Raw genomic sequence first — 8,138 nt, forward strand, 5'->3', positions numbered from 1 at the left:
AAACAGCATGTCTGGGGGTCATTCCTGCCCTCTGGAGGCTGGTGGCAGGCTTAGCTGTGCCAGGTAAGAATCCCTATGAGAAAAGGGGGACCTGCTTTTCTCTAGGGCACCAAACAGATACATATTGTGCATTGGTAAAGCACCGTGATGACAGAAAGTTCTTTAAGCTCTTATCATAAATAAAAAATATGCCTCCAGTGCTCATTTGCATGTAAATAAGGAAAAATATTGAGGGGAGCAACTTGACCCTTGTGACCTGTAAGACTCCCCTTGCTGCCTTATACAAAAAGGGTTTCAGTCAACAAGCCAGCTGAATTATCCTCATTCTGAACAAGTCATGAGTGTCTTAAGAAAGCTACAGCTGTAGACCGAGCCCTGGCCAAGACTGAGTTTATACAAGACTTTTTTTTCTACTACACCCTTTCATGAACTCTATTTGACCATGCAACCATGTACACCTGGGCCAGAGGGGGAAGAAGCACTTCTGATGGCCGGCCAGCAGGACAGCTATGACCGATGCCAAAGGAACAATAGTGTGATTGGCACAAACACGGACTTGCCTTTGTATAACGGGTTTTCTGTGACTGGTCCAAATGCCCCCTCCTGGTGTGGCATTCCTTAACGCAGCAATATATGAGCCTAAGCCATGGTTTCTCCAATGAGCGGTTTTTTAACGGCAGGTCTGTGTGAGGGCTGTAATCAGCAGAGACAGTGAAGTGGCAGCAACAGCGGAGCCCTTAGCAGGCCTGTGGCAGTGAAGCAACCACCTAACTGACGGCTATGAAAAGAGCTCAGATGGTCAGCAGGCCAAACCACCAAAGCAACAGAACAACCGGCTTCGGTGGCAGGTATAGAAGAGAGCCATGCGACCAATCGATGAGAGCAGCAGAAACATTGGCAGCAAGAGTGTGGGTAGCAGCTTCCCAAATGGCAGCACCCATGAGAAACAAGGACTGAAGAAGTAGATGGGGGCTGGAGAAGAGAAACCGCACACCCTGCTCACCGGGAGAATCCTAAAGAACTGTCGGTCTCTAGGATCAAGGACCCTGGACACCCCTCACACAGGAACTGTAGTCAAGGGCTCAGGAAGGTAGAACACCAGCCTTGAGCTGAAGAAACCCAGCTTTCCAGGTCTGGCCCCATGCAGTTGACACGTGAGAGCTCAGGGCCACACAACCCTAGGCCAGCCTGAGAGCTGTGACACTAGAGGGCACCACCTGCCGCTGCTCTTGCGTGTCTGACACCACTGTACTCTGCAATCAAATGCAAAACCTTCCAAAGGTAGTCAGTCCCTTGTAGAGCCTCTCCTTGTCTGCTCATGATTCTTAGCCTAGTAAAGAATAAGGACGCCAGCTGCCTGATTGGTAACACGCCCATTCCTAAACATGCTTGTTGGAAACATAACTTAAAAAACCAATCCGTCTGACTCAAAGGCCATTTTATTTGACTTGAAATAATCCGATGCCAGAGCTTGCAACCAGGCAGCTCTGATAATAACTAGGCCTCAGAAGCAAGCCCCTGGCAGGCCACCTGGCAGCTCAGATAGGAGCTTAGCCCTGGACAAGTCTTGATATGCTAATGAGCTAACCCCAAGGTGGTGTTTGATCTGCTAGTGAACCAGCACCAAGCTGTGAGCCCTGATAGGGCAAAGCTACCTCCAAGTGAAAGGATACAAAAATTGGAAATTTGAGAATTGTTCTGGGATCATACTCCTGTGCTCCTGAGACGTGGCTTCTCTGACTGCTGTGTTTCTGCTCATCAGCAAGAGAACTTAAGCCTCTGTGTGTGGCCCTAGCTTCAGTACCCATTGAACTTCTGGCACTGCTGCTGAGCCCACACAGGCCCACATGTCAGCACTAGCCTAGCTGTTGGCCTGGCTCTCAAAGACCTCCTGAGACCTCCACCAGCTACAAGACTCATGACGGACACCGGTCAAGCCTGAAAACTTCCAAATCATCCTCATTAGAGAAGGTTTTCCCTGTGAAACCCGACAGTGGCATTTCTGGCCAAATAACTGTTCCTCACTTGTTGAGACAGATGCTTAACTTGTATATTAACATGCTATTATAAGAAATGTTTGTGTAAACAGAGCATATTTTAAAGACAAATCTTATGTGGACATCCTAATTGCTACACATCTTACAGCCTATAGGCAACATTCCTTGATCCTAGCTTCATAGGACTGATGCGGAGCCAGGACACATGGCACTTCTAACCATGTCTTTCACTAACGGGAGTGGGGGGATACTACACAGTCAATTATGTCATGTGGTGGTGTGACTAAAAATGGTTCCCATAGGCATACATATTCAAATGCTTGGTCCCCAACAGTGGGTGGAACTGTTTGGGAAGGATCAGTGGGTGTAGCCCTGTTAAAGGAAGTATGTCACTGGGGGTGGGCTTTGAGGTTTTAAAAGCCCAAACCATTCTTAGTTACATAAATACACACATAGACACATAGACATACACACACAAACACAGCCTCTCTGCTTTGTGGATCAGATGTAATATCTTAGATACTTCTCTAGCACAATGCCTGCCAGCCTGCTTCCACACTCCCCACCATGATGATCATAGACTCTAACCCTCCAAATCTGTAAGCAAAGCCTCCAATTAAACGCTTTGTTTTATAAGTTGTCTTGATCATGGTGTCTCTTCACAGCAATAGAAAGGCAACTAAAACATGCCACACAGTAAGACTATTCCAAAGAAACAAAGCATTTCACAAGGAAGAAAACTTTGTTTTTAAATTTCTCATAGAAAATTAGAAATGCTGAGTCATGAGGGTAAAAATTAAAATACAGCAAGTGATAAATATGTTTGTTCATCAAACTCAAGTTTTGCGATCCTGATGGCTGCATATGTAAATATTTCTCCCAGTCAGTCTTTGTTTTATAACAAAAAGAATCAGCATCCCAAAAAAGAAAAGACTTTATTTCAGCATTTTTCTCTGACTTTTAATGAAACATTGTGCTCTGCAGGAAGGGTCTGTGATGGAACCAGTAATTTTTTCTTTTCTAGTCTCTAAAGAAGACTTAAGTGCTCTTAAGAAGTACCTAGCTGGCTTAAATGTGATTTTGCACACCATCTCTGAGTCTCCATTACTCTAAAGATATTCAAGGACAAGTTAGGGCTGTGTTGTTTATGGGGATTGTCTACCTCCATCCAACAGAAACTTGAAGAGTTTTTTTCCCCCCTAATGTCTTTTCCCTGTGTGTTATAACTCTTTCATAAAGGGAATAATTGAATAGAAATAAAGACGATAAATCGTAATTGCTTTTATAGCATTACAAATAAAAGTAACGTCAGCAATAATAATGTGCAGAAAACATCTCTTTTCAAAAACCATTTCGAATTTCTCAAAGAACCATGTAGTGAGCATAATTACTTCCTGGGGTGGAGTTATGAGTGAAGCAGATGCAGCTGTGAACAAGTTGTACACCACCAGTGTGTGCTAATCTGAGAGGCACACTGGAGTAGCAGAGAGTGGTCCCCCACTGACTCTCATACTGTTCTTGCTTCACACAGTCTGTCTGTCTCTATCTCTGTCTCTCTCTCTCTCTCTAACCCTTCTTATTCCAAGATCACCTCCCATCTTAAGGGTGTTTGGCACCGAATACAATGAAAGAGCTTTCCCCAAATATAGATCTCTTAGAGTCCACACCAGAGGGCTGGAGAGATGGTTGAGCCGTTAAAAGCACTCGCTACTCTTCCAGAGGTCCTGAGTTCAATTTCCAGAAACCACGTGGTGGCTCACAACCATCTGTAATGGGATCTGATGCCCTCTTCTGGTGTGTCTGAAGAGAGCTACAGTGTACTCACATACATAAAATAAATAATTCTAAAGAAAAAAAGAGATCACACCAGACCTCTTGAGTCAGAATCTGTGGGGAAGAGTCCCAGCCAGGGTAGCTTTAAAATGATTAGGCATCCATATACCAAACAACTCCATTTCTAAGCTCATCCTCCACAAAAGTATTACATCCCTGACTGACTGTCTGGCTGACCCTCTAGTTCTCCAGTGGATTCTCTGGTCCACCTGTCACCCTGGCTTGATGCAAGCCCTCTCCTGGAACCTCTCCAGATACATATTCTTCTCTGTCATATGCTCAAAACTTTCTAAAACTCAAATCCTGCTTCATACCTTGCCTCCAGAAAGCCTTCCCTGGTCAGTTGTAATTGTTCACTGCCAGAACTGTTTCCCAGCCTCTGAGCTGCCACAGCACTTGGGGTATCTGGGGTGGGGTGGTGATTTGAATGAGAATGTCCCCAGCTGTGGTGCTATTTGGGAATGTTCAGGTGGCACAGCCTTTCTGGAAGAAGCAGTTTGTGGGGCAGGCTCTGGGATGAAAAGCCTTCTAGGCCACTCTCTCTGCCTCATGCTTACAGTTGAGGATGTGAGCTCTCAGCCTCCTCAAGCCATGCCTGATGGTTGGTATGCTTGCATACATACCAAGTTTCCTCACCATGATGGACTGACTCTTATTCCTCTGGAAGTGTGAGCCAAAATAAACTCTTTTTTTCCATAAGTTTCTTCTGCTCACTTTGTTTCATCAGAGCAACAACCGATATCAGTGATTTGATATATGATGCATCAAGATATAGAGAATGCTTAGATGGACGCATATGATTTGAGTAATTTCTTTGGGGTGTAAAGCTTTAAACAAACGTGATGTTCTTTAATCTGCTTATAGAGTCAGTGGCCCAGGGAAATGTGTGTGTTCTCAAGATCTATCACCTTAAATACTTGTGAAACCCAGAAACACATTAGCTGAAGTCACATGGCCATGTGACATCAAAAGAAGGCAAACTAGAGATCCCTTAAAAACAAGTTGGTAGCTATGTTAGGGAGGGGAAAGTGTGTGTGTGTGTGTGTGTGTGTGTGTGTGTGTGTGTGTGTGTGGTTGTTGTTGTTGTTGTTGTCCAATATGCTTGCCATAGACAAACCCTATAGAAGAAAAGCCTAACCACATCTATCCACACATAATAGGAAAATGCATGCCATAAACCCTATTAATACACTAATAGATTTTAAGGCCTGGCCTCCTATGGCTACATATGAGGTTATAAATAACAATTAAAAGAAGTAAATAAATTCAGAAACAGGCAGAAGGGATATAAAGACAGGACAGTAGGTACCCCAAGCCCTCTGAATACCAAAACCAAATAGCCTAACTGTGTTAACTTTTGAGTGATAGAGCAAAGACACATGAAAGAAAACCTCCTCCTCAACCTATTCAGATATAGATATGATCATTCTATGCCTCAAATTCTAAACTTAGGGGTGACCTAAATATGAAGGTCCTTATTAAAACAAGTGAATTAAACATGACCTTGCCAAGTCACCTCCCAAGAAAAGAAAAATAATGTCTGCCACCTATGGAAAGCCAGTCAGGCAATAACATATACTGGACACACACAGTGACAATTCCTTTTTTTTTTTTTTTCAGCATGACATAACCCACAGGCACTACTTTCAAAAGAGTAACACAGTTTGCTTCCCTTACAGAGGATCACATGAGCTTGGCAGTGGTGGTGCATACCTTTACTCCCCGAACTTGAGAGGCAGAGGCAGGAGGATCTCTGTGAGTTCAAGGCTAGCCTGGGCTACAGAGAAAGTTCCAGGACAGCCAGGGCTACACAGAGAAAACTGTCTTAAAAAATGGTTAGGGGGGAGCACATGAGTAGAGCCCTTAGTCCCTTCTCAAACGCATTGAACGATTTGTTATGTGTCCGAGTGGTAATGTACCAGTCCATTAGCCAAAATATATAGTCAAGCTAATTAGGACAAGAGACCCAAGAAAGCATAGAGTGATGACTTGTTAGTGTTTTCCCTACAATGAAATATATATATATATATATATATATATATATATATATATATATATATATATATATATGTATGTATATATATATGGTGTGCCATGATTAAAGGCATATACCACCACCACCTGCTAAGTGTCAAGAAATCTGAATATGACATGGAAGGAGAGGAGAGGAGAAGAGATCTAAAGAGAGCTGGAGGGGGAATAAGGGAGGGTTAATGGTGGTCAGAAAGAACAAACATCACATATTCTCTCATATGTGTGAAAGCAGAAGGAGGACTATTTGGGGAGGAGGGATTAGCAGAAGGAGAATGAGAATGGGGAAGATAGTGGTGGGGTAACAATGAGCAAAGTAAAATGATATATATGTATGAAATTATCACAGCAAAGCCCATTATTTCATAAGCTACCACCATTTTTAAAAGGAGAGCAAGGAAGATTGAAGATGATATACAACCGGTAGATCATCTATAACTCCAGCACTGAGGCAGGAGGACTATGAGTCCCAGACCACCTTTGGATTCACGGAAAGACCTTGCTTCAAATAAGAAAGCAAAAGCAACAAGGCCAACTAAAACCAGCTCCTTCTATCTCTGCAAACACCACCACACCATAAAGACATAGAATGGGGCAGAGACAAAAGCAAATGGAAAGGAAATCTGGGCGGTGAGTGGATGAGTTAAGAAAGCTGGTCCCTGGGAGGGGGCTGAGTGTAGGGCTTGAGCACAGGGGTCTGCATGAAAGTCTAAGATACAGTTGGGTCCCAATCCTTCCTTCACCCCGTACTGCCTTCACTCACCCTGCTAAAGGCCAGAGGCTGAGTCTAGAGTATAAAACACTGAGGTACTGAATGTGCTGGTGAGGGACAGCATATTAAAACATGCGTAGCGGATCTAATGTGGGGTTACAGGCTACCCTTGAGAGCCACCTCCACTACCCAGGCCTGCTTCCACTCATTTCTGCATACTATTAGGCAGACATTACCCTGTAGACAGGATATGGGAGGCATCTTTCCTGGTCCAAAGAATAGTGATGCAAAGACATTGACAAGAAAACCCCACATGGAAATGTCCTAGCCAGATCACCTCAGTGGGACCACTTTCAACAAGCCTTACCCAGCACATGCGAATCCCCACTAACCGTAAGGAGACCCCTGTCAGACATATAGAAAGAGGCCTAGGACCACTGGGTCATGTGAGGAAAGAGGGGTCAGACAAACAAGCAGGAAAAAAAAAAGCAAGAGGAAACAGGACTTAAAGGGAGATAAAAATAAACATCCTCCATGTGCTTAGGAATTTAAAATAAGATGGCAGAAAGAAAATCTCAATAGTAACAAGTTAACATTGAAAAGGAAAAAAAAAAAAAAAAAAAAACAGCTCTCAGAAATGCAGCCAAAGACTCTATGAGAAACAAGAAGTGGGGGAAAGAAAACAAAAACAAGACGGGGGATTCATTTAGCGTAGTGGGTGGTTCTCTACTCATTTTGTGAAGAAAAGGGAATCATAGAGACTCCCCTAGCAGAAAACAGAAACATACACTGACACTTTACTGCACTGGGGGTAAGGGATAACAAAAGAGGTGGTCAGCAAGTTTGTTTTTCTTTCTTTTCTTTTTAATTTTAAAAAGGGTGAAAATGAGAGGAAAGAGTAAGCCCCAAAACCTCAAGAGGGTGGGGCAGAAGGATCCCTTGAGTCCAGAGTTTGGGATACCCTGGAAACAGCAAAACCTTTCCTCAAAACAAGTCTCTTCTCAAGTGCCGCACTGGGAGCTAGAGAATAGCAGTCCCTGAAAAAATGTTTTGTAACCCAAACTTTATATAGTCACGCTAACATGAAGTGTGGGTAGAACAAAGACATTTATAGACATGGAATATCTCAAAACACTTCCTATGCAACCTTTCTGAAGGCGTTGCGAAGCATTAAAGGATGCGTCCCACCAAAATAAGAGACTTGGAGAAGAAAAAGGTTCTGAATCCAGGAGGTGGGGAGCCAGAAGGGACTTGTTGGGGGATGGTGGAGGAAGCACGCTGGAATGCTGGGATGTTCTGAAAAGCCCACATGTCAAAATATTTGTTCTCCTGGTCAAGTGCTGTTGGGAGATGGTAGAAGCTTTAAGATGTGGGACCTAATGGAAGTCTGCAGGTCATTGGGAGCCCCAGCCCCTTCTTCCTTCACTGTGTATCACACGCTGACTGTGATGTGGAAATTGTTTCTCTGTCTTGCACATTCACCGTGATCTGACCCGAGACCAGAGGTCAAGAAGCAAGGGATTCATCCACACAAGCATGAACTGGCAACACCAAGAGCCTTGCAC

This window comes from Micromys minutus (genome assembly GCF_963924665.1).
Source record: "Micromys minutus genome assembly, chromosome: 1".
NCBI lineage: Eukaryota > Metazoa > Chordata > Mammalia > Rodentia > Muridae > Micromys > Micromys minutus.